Source organism: Thrips palmi, unplaced genomic scaffold (genome assembly GCF_012932325.1).
Source record: "Thrips palmi isolate BJ-2018 unplaced genomic scaffold, TpBJ-2018v1 HiC_scaffold_11, whole genome shotgun sequence".
Classification (NCBI taxonomy): Eukaryota; Metazoa; Arthropoda; class Insecta; order Thysanoptera; family Thripidae; genus Thrips; species Thrips palmi.
Genome location: NW_023144622.1, coordinates 4534434 through 4548960, shown reverse-complemented (window position 1 = coordinate 4548960; position 14527 = coordinate 4534434). Strand labels below are relative to the sequence as shown.

The following is a 14527-nucleotide window of genomic DNA, read 5'->3' as shown; positions in this document are numbered from 1 at the left end:
GACGTGTTCCGGGTGATCCGGGTGATCCGAGAAAGGCGCCGCGTCGCTATCCGTCTCTCTCGCGCGCGTGCGGCGTGCCGTGCGGGTGCGAGAGAGACAGAGCCGCCGCCGAGACGGCCCGCGGCCCAACAATGCGCCTCACACTCCAAGGCCGACGCACCTGCCGTCTTCACACGCCGCGGAAAAAGGTAAAATATGAGCAAGGCCAATGTTCCCAGCGTGTCACGTGAGGAGCGGCGAGGGAGGGGAGGGGGAGGGGAGGGGGAGGGGGAGGGGTGGGGGGGGAGCGATAGGCACGCGGAATGTCTCTGGACAAGCTTCCAGTTCCACTTTGTTTTTGTTTTTTTTTAATATTGGAAATTCACTAAGAAATTGCCTTTAATCCGCTGTCATCCTCAGAAAATTCCAAAAAACATCCGATGTTTCCACGAGGTGCCCCGTGGGAAACTCCAGAGACGCACTCTGCGGGTTTTTCCGACCCATTTCTAGCAGTGCAGGAATGAGCGGTCGGAGGTGCGCGAGGAATCATTTCTTCACAAATGCCGCACCATTCCCCGCCGCCAGTGTGCCCTCCAGAATGCAGCGCGCCGCCGCCGTCGCCACCGCGAGCCGCGCCGGAGAAAAAGAAGAAGGCAGACAGAGAGAAAAACCCCTCGCCTTCCTCTACGACTAGTCCGTCGGTCGGTCCTTCACTCCGTCGTCATGGGCGTGGCGACACGGCAGCGGGGCTCATGAGAGTCGCGCTCATGACGGACAAATTTACGGGCAAACAGAGCCAGCCGAGCGCTAAAACACCCCGCTTGCCCACGCGCGCACGCACACACACTAGACAGCCGCCCCTGGTTGAGTCAACTACATCCACTAACTGGCCTGCCAGCTCGCCGGGCCGTCGGGGCCCAAAGGCAGGCAGCCCAAGGCAGCCAAAGACGTGGCCATCGACCACAGCGCAGTCACACACACACACACACACACACACACACATGTGACGCACACCACGCACACACACACACGCGCACACACACACACACGGCCCCTTTCTCATACTCGCCCATACACGAGGCCATACACCACCACCATCTCGCCAGCTGCCGGGGAGGTTATCTTCCATGTGCCGACTATCGCACCCTCACCGAGCCGGTCGCTGTATCCAGGGCAACCAAGGGCTTGTGTGTGTGAGTGTGTGTGTGTGGTAAAGGGGGGGGGGACTTAGTCACACTTAGTCACAGTCGCGTTTCGCGCGTCGCGGCTGACACAGTGTAGACAGTGCCGACGGCCGGTGGTTCTAGTGCAGGCGCACGCGTGCGTGCACACACACACACACACGGCAGCTTTCGGCAGGCATCGAGATTAGATAGACCACGTGCTGGGCGCGCAACGCGCGAATCGTTCCCCCTCCCCTGCCTCCCTCGCGTACCGCCGTCGCGTCGCCCCGCCCCGCCCCGCGCCGCCGGAAAATGGACTTTTGATTTACGCGCAACCGAAACTAGCGCAGCAGGCCGTACGTATCGACAGGCAGCCGGCCCGCCAGCCCGCCGCCAGACAGTTCCGGACAGTGAGAGAGAGAGCCGGAGAGGGAGAGAGAGTCAGCTTACCGGTGCGAATATTTAAGACGCGGCGTCCGCTAGCTTTTCCGCGCGCCGACGAACGACGGCAGGGCAAACAGACCTCGCCGTCAGCACCGTCCACGCCGTCACCAAGCCCACACAGTGTGCCCACCTGGAACACAGAGAGAGACAGGACGAGTCAGAGACAAAGCGCTGGGAGAGTCTTGTTGGCCGGCGGCACGCCTATATTGGGCTGGGGCAAAATCAAAGGTTTGCCGCGGGCAAGCTGCGGGCAATCCGCAGCTACACTCTCAGACCTTCACTGATTATTTTTTCTATATTGTAGAAAATTTACTCTACGGCTTACTGATTTTAGAGCGTTACTATGATATAGTAAATATTTTCAATAACATATCAAATAAATTTTACATGAGATACAGATAAATTAGCGGTAACAAATTTGGTAATTATAGACAATCTTTTACTTACTTACAGAAAATTTACAATGTCAGTAGAAATATGATGACAAATTTGTTTATAATCAAAGAATTTATTTTCTGCAAACGTAGAAGATAAAGTTTGTGCTCATAAACAAGGTAGGTGTACGCCAGACCGTGTCTTGTCGTAACAGGCTTCGCGATGCTGCGCCAGTTATGACAATCCACGCCTGGCGTTACACCTACCTTGGCCTGCGGCGCTTGCCTGCCTTCGGCAGGCTGGGTTTTCTTTTCCGGCATCCGCATCCCAAATTTTGCGTGATTGAAGGTCAAAACAGCATTTGATTTCGTGCCTAGGGCTGCATTGGCCTGACTTTTTAACTTGTCGAGGCTGGGGGGGCCCCCCCCCCAGACCCCCTTTCCTCACGACAGAAGTGATCTGCCTGCAGAAAACTCGATTTTTCGCCGTTTTTAGGTTTTTTCGGCTATAAAAAACCCAACCAGTTGAGCTAGGATTGTGAAATTTCGCGTGTGCTGAGCCAAGGACATCCCCAAAAAATGTGCAAAATCTCACCGAGATCGGCCGAGCCGTTCAGGAGGAGTAGCGCGGACACACACACACACACGCACGCACGCACCCCGCACGCAGACAGGAAAAATTTTTCAACCCCACCTGAGTAACAGGCTTCGCTATCGCTCAGCCAACAATTTGTCAATGACTACTTCGTGATCTTCAGTAAATATTTTCAGTGAAATTTTTCTCCGTTCAAACAAAGCTGATTGGAAGGTAATGCGCTTAGTCAAAATGATCCTACAAAAAATTCTTAGCTTCGACAAGTCAAGAAAAGGGCTCAATGTAAGCGGCTTTTAAGAGATGGTTGAATTGTGACTTTTAGCGGAAACATCCAAAAAGTTATTCTAACTCATTAAAATCTTTTCTGTTAGTTCTTGTATATATTTTCTGTATGTAGAGAACATTTTGCCTACATTTATAGATCATTTTTACTAGAATGGAACAGTAATTTTTTTCTGCTTGATCATAACTGTAGTTGCAGAAAATATTATCAACAGACCACTTTTCTGTAAGGTTGCTGATTATCTTTTCTGTACTTACAATCAAAAGGACTACAATTGTAGAAAAAATAATTAAACTGTAGGTTTACTGAAAAAAATGTCCGTGGAGTGTCGGAGAGTGTATCAACACCAAACGTCGTATGATTGCCTGTGTGAGAGCATGCGCAGCTGTGTGTGTCTGTCTGCCCGCTGTGTGTGTCTGTGTGCGTGTGTTTACGCGCGGCTAAAGCTCGTTATTGCCCATTCCTTCCGGTCGCAAAAGGTGGTGGCGTCGGGAAGGTGCCGTCCGAAGCATGCCGGAGTTGTTATTGCAAAGGGGGTGCGGCGGCGGTGGTGGAAAGTAGAGTGTACCGCGCCGCCCCCGCCGCCCCCGCGCCGCCCCCACCGCGGCGACCACGACGACGAGCCGCAGCGGCGGCGGCGGCGTCCTCCCCCATTTTATAAAGTCGAGGCACGAGTTGGCCGCACCCCCGTTTTCTATAGTCGACCCGGAGTAACTAACTACACGCGACGCGGTGCCGCGGTGCGCACCCTCTCCGTGCAGACCACCGCACAGCGCCTCGCAAAAAGGGAGAAACAAATACACGAAGAAGCTACCACGTTTAAAAAAATAAGTCCCTCGCCAGCAGGAAAATCGACTCAATTCTCGTTTCCTCTATTTATATTTAATCTGTTCTCGAGCGACAAACACACAGGTTAAACACATTGCTCTCTCTTCCACACACACAACACACACACACAGGCCACTGGTGGACGCAGGTGGGAGATCAAAGCCCAGCCCGATTACCATAACATAAGCCAGCCGAATCAACGCTCTGTCGAAATAAATTCTCTCGCTTCGGTTCGGGCTAAGCGCATTTCCTGGGCAGGCCTATAATATTGCCAGATACACTGCCCTTTTCCACCAACACGCGGGCCTTCTATCAAAACACACACACACACACACAGACACTCTAACTCACTCACACACACTCGACAGAGCACTGCCTCGCTTCAAGTAGTCACCCCATTGGGTTTCTAGAACACACACACACACACCTCACAACACATGCACACATACAACCCCACTATATCGGGTCTATCTTCACAGGCCGCTGCGGCAACAGCCTCTGTGCTGCCCGGTTCACTTATAGGCCGGCACCGCACTGATAGGAAAAGAAGGGGTGGGGGGACTGAAAGCTCGCAAAAGGCTCGAACATCGTTCGAGAGGGGCCCAACACTCACACACGGCGAGCGCACCGAAAAGAAGAAAAAAAAGGTTCACATTAGCAACGTGTTTATATGGCAAATAAAACACGCATCGTCCGGGACCAGTTCCAGGACATCCAGGACCGCGTCCAGGACCCGTTCCCGCGGTCGAAGACCTCGCCGGTCTATCTATAGACACAAAGGAGTGCAGCGGGCTCCGCAGGATGTCACCGCCAGAGGCTCGCTTGGCTCCAGGCTTGGCTCCAGGCTTGGCTCCAGGCTTGGCTCCAGGCTTGCTCCAGGCTTGGCTCCAGGCTTGGCTCCAGGCTTGCTCCAGGCTTGCAGAGCCCCAAGCCGCGGATGGACGAATCGCCACGTGACTTCCCGTAACGAAGCGGCCTTGGAGGTCCTTGACGCGGCGTTCGATTCGATCCGACGCCGCGATTCGAGTTTGGAGGCACGGGCCACGGCCGGTCTGCGGATTTCACAGTCGAGCGCTCTCTGCGTCTCGGTTCCGGCCGGCCGCACCGCGCGCCGCTCAAACTGCCGACCGGTCGCGTTCGAGTTTATTAACCAATTTGTTGGGCGGCCTATGCCTGCCCTATGCGACCTCCAGATGATTCGGGTCTATTCACAGCCAGGCGGGCCGTCCAATCATCGCAGTGTGCCCCCACAGCCAGGCCGCACTTCGGAGAGCTGGTTCGCGGGTTCGAACACCGCAGGTCGTCCTTTTTATTTTCTTGCCCGTCTCGCGGCGATGACCCGCCACCGTCGGCGCGCTGCATTCAACGCATTCCTGGCGCGTCTTTCTTTCTGAATACCTCCGCGGAGCTACACTGTAGACTCCACCACACTGCCAGCCGCGGCCAGCCCACTGCAACAAGCTCCACTCCGCGAGGCTCCGCGGCGCTGCGGCACCGGAAACGGACGAAACTAATCAGTACCCCCCCCCCTCTCTCTCTCTCTCTCTCTCTCGGCCGCGCCCCCACTCCCCGCGGCTCCAGGCCGCAGGCGAAGGCAGGCAAAAAGGAAGGGCCAGGCAGTTTGCGCCGACTCACGCATGGCACACTGGAGGCAGCCTAGGACTCCCCGGGAAGTCGCGGCAACTACAAGTGGCGAGGCTCGAGGCGGCCCGGCTGCGGCGCCGCCGCGATCAAAAACAAGGCGACAGGCGGGCATGAGGGAAATCAAAAGATTGCCGAGGGAAGGGGGTGGGCGGGGCGGGGCGGGGCGGGGCGGGGCGCGCAGCTGCGCCACGGCGGCGGCGTGCTGGAGGGAGGGTGGCACGTACTGCATCGGTAAATCTTGCGCAGAGCGGCGCAGCGTAGCACAGCGCAGCACAGCGCAGGGACGATCTGAAATCAGCTCACGACGCCTCATTGCTCTCAGCCAGTCTTACACAGACACAGACAAAAACACACACAGACAGGCGCACAAACACACACACACACACAGGCGCACGCGCGCGAGCGACATGGCACGTCGCGCCTCTCTAGTACGGGTCGGTGCAAATCCATTTCGCTCACTCCGACGTACATGCGCATATACAAATACAAATGCATACACAGACACACACCGACACACAGACACAACGGGCGCCACGGGCGTGACACTAAGCTTCCGCTTACCCCCGCGGAACTCTGCGCCACAAATTCCGTTTTAATTGGAGTCGGACCTGCAGTAATGGGCAGACGTCCCTCAGCAAGCCGCCCCGCCTCGCCCCGCCCCGCCCCGCCCCGCCCCGCCCTCTCTGCATTAGCACCCGCGTCTCGCCCCGCAGCGGGGTCCGGGGGGTCCGCCTCGCCAAGCCTCTCTCTTTGTCAGCCACAGGGGCGATGAACATCCTGCGGCGGACACGTCACGGACACGTCACGGACACGTCACGGACACGACGAAACGCGGGTCGCAGGCACGGATATCTCACAGCCTTTGTCGCAGACATCTCCAGCGTGTCAAAGCCTTGTTGCACACAAACTTAACACAATTATCTCAGGATCGTGTCACAGACGTGTCACAGACGTGTCACAGACGTGTCGCAGCCTTGTCGCAATCAGGCGCCCTCTACTACTTGGAAGTCGCTGGCGCGTCACGGACGTGACCCCGAAGCGAGCGACCCTTCTTCTGGAATAACATTCGTGATTGGAGGTCCGGCTGCCTTTGCCTCGGAGCCACGGCGCCCCACCCTGGGGCCTCGGGCTGCGCAGCGGGCTGAGCCCCATTCAGGGCGCCCTTTGCAAGTCAGCTTCGGTGCCGATGCCGGGCGGGCCGGGCCTTGGGTGTCGGGGAGCGCCACAGCCAGTCCGATTGCGAATACTTGCCTCAAGACACTGTCCGCTCGTCCTTCCGCCCTTCGGACTGCCCTTCGGACTGCCCTTCGGACGGCCCTCGGGGTGGTACAAAAAGGGGGCCTGGGCATTGTGAGAGGAGCCCGACCCGCCCCGCCCCGCCTGGACCAGCCGGACTAGCCGGGCCAGCCCGCCAAGATTGGAGCAATGTCGCCGCCGAAGAAGGACAAGTTGCGCTAAAGCAGCAGACTGCTTCCGAGCGTCGTCGCTCCGTCTCTCTCGCACTCGCGGGGCGTCCCGTGTAGGTGTGAGAGAGACGGAGCGACCGAAAGGACTAGGACCGCCCCACTCGGCTAGAGGCTCGGCCAGAGCCAGCCCGGGGACCTGTTTGGGTGGACTCGACTCGGGGCACGTCCCAAACTCTGCACCGAAAATGACAGAGTCGTGACAGAAGTACGCAAATTTTGCTTATTTCACCCCATCAGCCACCTTCCTGCAATCCTGAGTTTGATTTTTTCAGTCGAGTGCGATTTGAGCGGAGAACTGACTTGTAAACGTGACTCGGAGTTTTGTCCGCTTACTGTGCACACAGACAGACGGACACACAGACAGACAGACAGACACGGCGCTATTCCATTGCCTAATGAGCCCCTCTCGCACTCCATCGCACTCTCCGGCCAACTTCGTCTGCTTCGTCAACCTCACCTTCTTCTTCTACTTCGTCCTCCTCGCCGCGTTTCGCGTTTTCACGGTGTAGGAACGCCACCGCTTGTTGGAGCGCGCGAGGCCCCGAAAGAGTCGTCCGCGTTTTTCTCAGTTTTTCTCCTCACAACCCATTTATGCAGCAGCCGACGAGGAGCGGCGGCAGACTTGAGTCTGTCTCTCTCGCACCCGTACGGAGCGCCCCGTGAGTGCGAGAGAGACAGAGAGAGAGACGAGATGCAAAGGGGAATCAGAGAGCCGCGCTGTCGGTGCAGTTCGAGGGAAACGCTTTCAATTTGGGAATCAGAACTCGGACGGCACACTGCGGTACCAGCGTGCGCCAGCGAGCTGCAACTCCCGACTCAGCCCGGCCAAGCCGCGTTTCGAAACTCCCAGTCAACTAACTGCAAAGTTGGACTCAAAACTGCTAGAAAAAATAATTTCAAAAAAAAAAAAAATAATTAAAAAGCTCTTTTGTTTCCTGTGAGACGACACGCAAGAGAAAAGGCGGCGGCGCGGAGTCCCTCATGCGAAGCAGATTGTCCGGCCAGCAGTGTGCCAGGCTCGCTCTATCTCTGTCCAATCGGGGGGACAAAGCCACCGTCTTTTTAACAACTTTTACTCGGCGAGGATTTACATGGCTCTGGCGGCGCGGCCCCGCTCTCCAAGAGCCCCGTGCTGGTGTGCCCCGCGCCTGGTCGGGGTGGCGGTGGACTCCATCCAGGGGACCCCCAACTTTTTCCTCCCCGGCAATTGAAAATTATGCATGCATAACTGAAATGTTTCAAATAAGGCCTACATACATATTTCATGAGCATTGTTAGCGTATAAGGGCAAAATATCAGAAGAAGCGGGAGCAGCTCCGACGACAGCGGAGGCCTCGTCAAAAAAGAACAGGAGCCACTCTCTTGAAAATAACGGGGCGAACACAGTGCAGCAATAAGACGATTAAACCGAATAAAAATACGGTGTAAACAAAATGCCACGAAAAGAAAACCAGTTTCCACCACTTTGTGACGCGGTGAAGACAGGTCGCTTCTGCGGCCACGCCTCAGCGTCTGTGTGTGTGTGTGTGTCTGTGTGTGAGTGTGTGTGTCTGTGTGTGTGTGCGCTTGTGGTCGTTGCGGTGACACTATCCGCTCAGCACCACCAGCTCGAGAGCCAAAGCAATCGCTAGGGGGATCCAACTATTTTCGTAGTGACTGTTTCAGCCTACTGTGTGTGTGGTGCGTGCTTGTGTACACGTCTGTGCTTCTGTGTGCGCGAGTCTCTGTGAGTGTGTGTGTGTCGTGTGTGTCTTTCTGCGGGCATGCGGCGTTTATTCGTGCCAGCGTTTCCATAGGACTATCTCTGTATATGTAACTTTGTGACCGCGCGTGTGTACGTGTGTGTACGCACGCACCGTGTGTGTGTGTGTGAGTGCTCGCGACCCTGCCCTCAGCAGAGCCTGCCTCTTTCAAACAGCTGACTGCCCCGGTCGACCTCGCCCCCCGCCCCCCGCGCACCGCGGCACCGCGGCACGGCGCGACGCCGGCCAGCAGCGTAGCCAGCGCAGCCAAGACGCCACCTTACACTGTTGCCAGCTTCATGCGAATCAGGCTTCGCAGGTGAGGCGAGGCGAGCCGCCGGCCCGTCTTGGGGCCCAGGGGGCCCAGGGGGCCCAACGCGCCGACTTGAGGTGGCTGTGTCGTACACTGCGAACACCGGACGATTCTGGGCGCACGCAGACCCCAGAGTGATTGACACCTGCGTTCGTTTTCATGTCGCAGATCCACAGAGGACGATCTGAAAAAGATGAGATGACGAGAAATCCGGCAGCCACGGCGTGGCAACTTGGTGGCAAGCACTCTCGCCGCCGGCTGACTATACAGTACCCCTAGACGCTGGGGATCGGAAATCCAAAATCGGGCGACTCGGACACTCAAAGGCGACAAAATCTCACCGAGGCCCCACAGAACGACAAGCCCCACGACTGCACTTTCTATACGAATCGACCAAAAAACAATCGCAGAGTCAGCCGAGCAGGTCCGAAAGTGCTCCCCGCCCTCTGCCGGCCGGCTGGCTGGCCGGCTGGCTGGAGCGAGAACCCAGAACCACGCTGGAGGAATGAGGCCGGGCGTCTCAAGCGAGCGCCCCACGGCCCCGCGCGGGGCCCCGCGGCCCGCGGTAGTGGGCCCCACTCGGGGCACCGGCCGGGCCCCGGCGGCCAGTGGGCAGCTCTGTCGCACTCACGCGGCGGCCTGCCAGGCCCGTGTGGGTGCGAGGGAGACAGCCTGCGTCCAGCCCTGCAGCCAGTGCGGCCGCACCGAGCCGCCTTCACGGCCTGCATGCAGTGCACCACAATCTGGAGCAGTCCGTCAAACATTTCTCGCCACAACCCCGTTGCGAGTCGAGCACACTGGAAATTCGACGGGGCACCGTACTAGTGTGTGCCTCGGCCGGTATAATCACGGGATGCCAGTCAGTCACGACTTTCGTCACAACAATGCAGCAACCTTGATTGCGCTCATTGCAGTGCAACGCATCTCTGCGTGCAATCGATGCAACCGGCGGGGCGGGGCCGCCGCGCTCCCTGGGCGGTCCCCCTCGGAGAGAGAGAGAGAGAGAGAGAGAGAGAGAGAGAGAGAGAGAGAGAGAGAGAGAGAGAGAGAGAGAGAGAGAGAGAGAGAGAGAGAGAGAGAGAAGGAACGGGTTGTGTTCTCGTATCGGTCATGTACAGCTGGACTCCATTTCTCCTGGTTGCCAATTCCCCCGCCCCCTGGCCCTTCTGGCCTTCTGGGCCATTTGAATGTGGAAAACCCCATCGTGCCCCCATAAAGCCCCTTGAGGCTGAAGCGGCCCCGCCCGAGGCCCTCCCGAGGCCCGCCCCAGCGTTCGCACGCAAGGTCGCAGCGCGGGGAAGGAAAATGTACATTACGGCACACAAACTACACGTTAGAGCTTCAGAAAACATTTTATTACAGGTTAAGATGGGCATTGACTAATATCAAAACTGATATAAATATTTTTTCTTTTACGCAGGTTTAATTTTCTTTTCGTTGTTTCTTGACCTTCTTGGAATGATGGGTAATTTTTGAGTGCTTAACAAGTGAGTTTAGGATCGATACCTTTGGTTCGGACACCGAATTCACCAGAAATTGGCACCCGTGGAGAGTGACCCAGTTGTCGTCTTCGTCTCGCCACGACTCACAGGCAACAGGCTCGCAGTCCGTCGCAGTCACTCGGCGCTCCGTCGCGTCGCGTCGAGCACGCTGTCCGAAACGTAAACGGGGATAAATGTCCCTCCCCCTTCCCAGCGGAGCAGGCGCCTGCCCTGCGCGCGCAAAAATTGCCAGTGGTGTGAGTTTTGTCAAACTTTCGGCCCGCGGCAGACTTTCAGACAAGTTCGCGCGCACTGCGGGTTGCCTGATGGGAAGAAAGGATTCTGGTTTTAATCCTCGGGAAACAAGCGACGTCCTCTATGAACAGCCTTCGAGAGGTTTATGGACGCCCCCCCCCTCCTCCGCCTTCTGGTTGGCGGCTGGAGTCTTTGTTGCCTATCTTTACGGCGCGCCGGCCCTAAAAGCAAAGTCCTTGACCGTGATGCAGTGTCGCGAAAAACGGACACTATTGTGAGGGTGCGGGTTTGGGGAGGTGAACCGAAGAGAGAGTAGGAGGTATGGCTGGTAAACTCAAGGTTTATTCAGGTACAGACAACACAGACTGGTACAATTGCAAGTACGGAGCGTCGGTCGGAGCGACGCGACGCGGGACGAGTGCGCAGAGAGGACAACCTGTCGCTGCTACCGCTGGACTCAGAGTGACCGGACCGCTCGGAGTCGCGGAGGTCTCGGGGTCGCGGGCCGAGGGCCCGGCGGAGGACTTCGGGCCCGCTTCGGGTTCAGCTTCGGGGTCAGCCCGGCGGACCGCTTCGGCTCCCGATCGGTCTCGATCGCACACGATCGGGTCGCGCGATCGCCCGCGGCGCGCTACAGTGGAGGCGCGGCGCGCTGCTGGCGCGGGGTATCGCTGCCGCGCGTCTGGGCTGGCGGCTGGATCTACGCGCGGGGTATCGCCGCGGTGGATAATTGGAGCTCCTGACTTAGTGCACAGAAAGGGTGGTGGAAGGCTCAAAAGCCGTATCACCACACTATCAATAAGAGAGACTGCCTCAAGGCTAATGCCGAGAGAGAAAAGTCCCCCACGCTTCTCTCGTCGTTCCTTGACGGAAAGCCAACTTTATTCCCTTTTATAGCGAAAGGCGGGGCAGGGTTGGGGAGGGGGGACGGTCGGCTGCGAGGCCGTCGTAATGTTTTACTGGTCTTGTGCATATTTACGACAGGTGCTGGAGACGAATGGCCAGGCTCGCCGATACAAGCTTACACAGGGAACTGCGGAAGACGCACACCAAAACTGCAATTTGCTTATTTATTTTTTTCATGCGAGCAAAAGCTTTGTTTCGACGTTTCCTAAGTTTTGACGTTTCTGAGTTATTCTCTAGGGTCGTTATCGCAGTAACTATGGATTTGAGTCGAAGGGCATTGTTTCGGCTCCCATTTTGATATTTGCATATGAAAATGAGTGAGAACAACAGTTTACAGTCACGCAAAGTACCCCCATTTTCGCCGAGGCACGGTCTTTCCACTCAAGTTTTCCCGCGCACTCGTAAAAGAAGGATGTTTTTCACTCCTTGCGGGTTTTCAAAGAAAGATTTTTCTTTTTCCGTTGAGTCAATGCTTCGGAATGGACGTGTGTGGGACACTCTGCTAATCTCACTGCGTGATAACAGACTGGCCACCGCCGTGAGGAGCTTTGTAAAAAAAGAAATCAAGTAACTGTCGTGACGCAGAATGAGTCACTCATCACCGAAAAGCGAAAGGGGAGGACGCATCTCACCCTTAAAATTTCAAAAACTTCAAAGACGCAAAAAAAGTAGTTCCAAAATGGCGCGCGAACGTTGAAAGCTTATCAATCCTCGCAGCACTCTCTCACACTCACTCGCGCGGCATACCTAACCCGCCAAGGAATGCCTCATGAAGCCTACCGACCCCACGTAGGCTTACCTATCGAACACAAAACTTTCCCTGGTCAGGCTTCGTGCCCCGCGTCACGCCCCGCCATGCATCCCAGGGCCTCTCACTCCACTCTCTCACTCACTCGCTCACTCACTCACTCACTCACTCACTCACTCACTCACTCACTCACTCACTCACAGAAAAAGACAGACGAACAGACAGACAGTTCAGTTTCGAAGACGCGTTTTTATTGGGATTGGGATTCGAAACTGACAATCGTAGGGGCAATGTTAGACGATGTCCATTTGTAACATGAGATGAATTTGTAACAGACACAGACAGACAGACAGACAGACAGACAGACAGACAGACAGCCCGCACACATGTCACCTGTGCGCGTTTGACGGAATGCAAGCCGCACCGGTTCGACACGCGCGTACCGTTCCTCATGCATATTCACAGGCGACCCGAGCTTGGCGCGCCGCGGACGGTCCCTTATGAAAAACTACGGCCGCGTGACGCGCCAGAGAGAGGAGAGAGAGAGAGAGAGAGAGAGAGAGAGAGAGAGAGAGAGAGAGAGAGAGAGAGACGGGAAATCGCCCGTCATTTCGCCATTGCTGCGATTCGCAGCGCCAGCAGACGACACAGGGGCCGGCCGGGTCAAATTGCGCTTCCGTCGTTTCAATGTCGTGCAGTGTCAACACGTGCGTGGACGTTTGAGGTGAGTGTGTGTGTGTGTGTGTGTGTGTGTGTGTGTGTGTGTGTGTGTGTGTGAGCGCACACACACACACATGAAGTCCACGTGCATTAGGCAAGCATCGTGGACGTCATCCGCGTCAAACGTGTCCAGCCAGGACGCTCCAGCAAGTCTCGGCTCCGGCGGCGGAATCCGGTCTGGAGCGCGGCGACCCTGGAGCCCCTCCACGCCCCGCCACGCCCCTCCACGCCCCTCCAGCTGTCCGGCCGGCCGCCTGTCTGTCCGCCTGTCTGTCCGTCCGTCCGTCCGCCGGCAACTCCGTTGGTCGTCGACTTGGCAATTGCGCCGTACGAAGTCACGTGGCGTTCCAAAGCGCCTTTCCACCGCATTGTTCCAATCCTTTCAATCCCGATGCTTGAACGGCCGTCCCCGGCCTCCTCCCGCAAGGCGGTCGCAAGGCAGTCGCGAGGCAGCGCGCGCGACCTTCCAGAAGTGGTTCGGGGCGACGTAACAACCTCCAACCCTTACGTCACACACCGAGGCAGGCCCGCGCTGCCGCGGCGCGCACCGGCCGCCCCATGGGCCGCCCCTAACCTCGGCGTCACGTGGAGGAGGCCGTGGAGGCCGCGGCCGCGGAGACGAGCCGCCGAAAAATGGCCACATCCGGCGGCCAGGCTGCGCGGCCGGCTGGTCGGCCAATCACGGACAATCAGTCGCTGCTCTGAACGCGGCCGGCAGGCGGTGTGGCGGTGCCGCGGTGCGGGGCGGAGGGTTGTTGCGGACGGAAATACACCGATGGACGGTCGCATCGGCAGGGAAGGCCAGCCAGCCGGCCGAAACCCCGGCCGGCCTGGCCAGCCAGCCGATGACAGGCTGAGACTTGTTACACGGCGCCAACAACAACAAACCTTGGTCAGTGCGGCGACGCCGGTTGTTGTTGTTGGTTATCCAGAACAGGCGACACACACACGCACACACACACGCTGAGTCACTGACGCGTCATGGCGGCACGCGACGCCGGGCGGACACGCGTGGCGCGTAGCGAGAACGAAATCGGCGCGGCGGGCGGAGCGCGACGCGGGGCTCCGCTCCAGAGGTCTGCGCGCTACTGCCTCAATGGAGGCGAGTGCTGCCTGCTCTGGTGCCGCGGGCCGCCGCGCAGCCGCAGCCAGCCAGCCGGCCCCGTCGCGCCGCCCCGACGGGGCTGGCAGGCAGGCAGGCGGCGCGGCCGCCGCGAGGGAGGGAGGCGCTGCCGGCAGGCCGCCCGGCCGAGCTGGCAGCACGCGGACGGGACTGGCATGTCCCCGCCCCACCCCTCGCCCGTCTCTTCCTCCCCCTCCGGCGCCCGCCCCGCCCCGCCCCGCCCCGCCCCGCCCCGCCTCCCACAGCCACGCGGTGCCGCCGCGCCGCGCCACGCCGCACCTCGAAAAGAGGTTGGCGGCCAGAGCCAGAGGGAGATAGCCCAGTTAGATTAGATTTTGACCCTAAAAAAATTAGCAAAAACGCGCCGCTTTGGGGATCGATAGTACCACCCATAAGCATCAAATCCTGAAAATTCCCAAGAATTCCCATCATGCATTCTCCCGGGAACGGCGTTCAAAGTCCG

The 14527-nt window shown here is 57.9% G+C and overlaps 1 protein-coding gene across 1 annotated transcript in view; it reads right to left on the bottom strand.

Moving 5' to 3' along the window:
- The window catches only part of LOC117639690 (beta-1,3-galactosyltransferase 5-like), a 67017-nt gene extending 52999 nt beyond the window's left edge, over positions 1–14018 (bottom strand). The window contains exon 1 of the mRNA XM_034375566.1: positions 13830–14018. The gene's annotated coding sequence lies outside the window, so the exon portion shown is untranslated. The remainder of the gene's footprint in view (positions 1–13829) is intronic.
- Between the last annotated feature and the right edge of the window lie 509 nt (positions 14019–14527).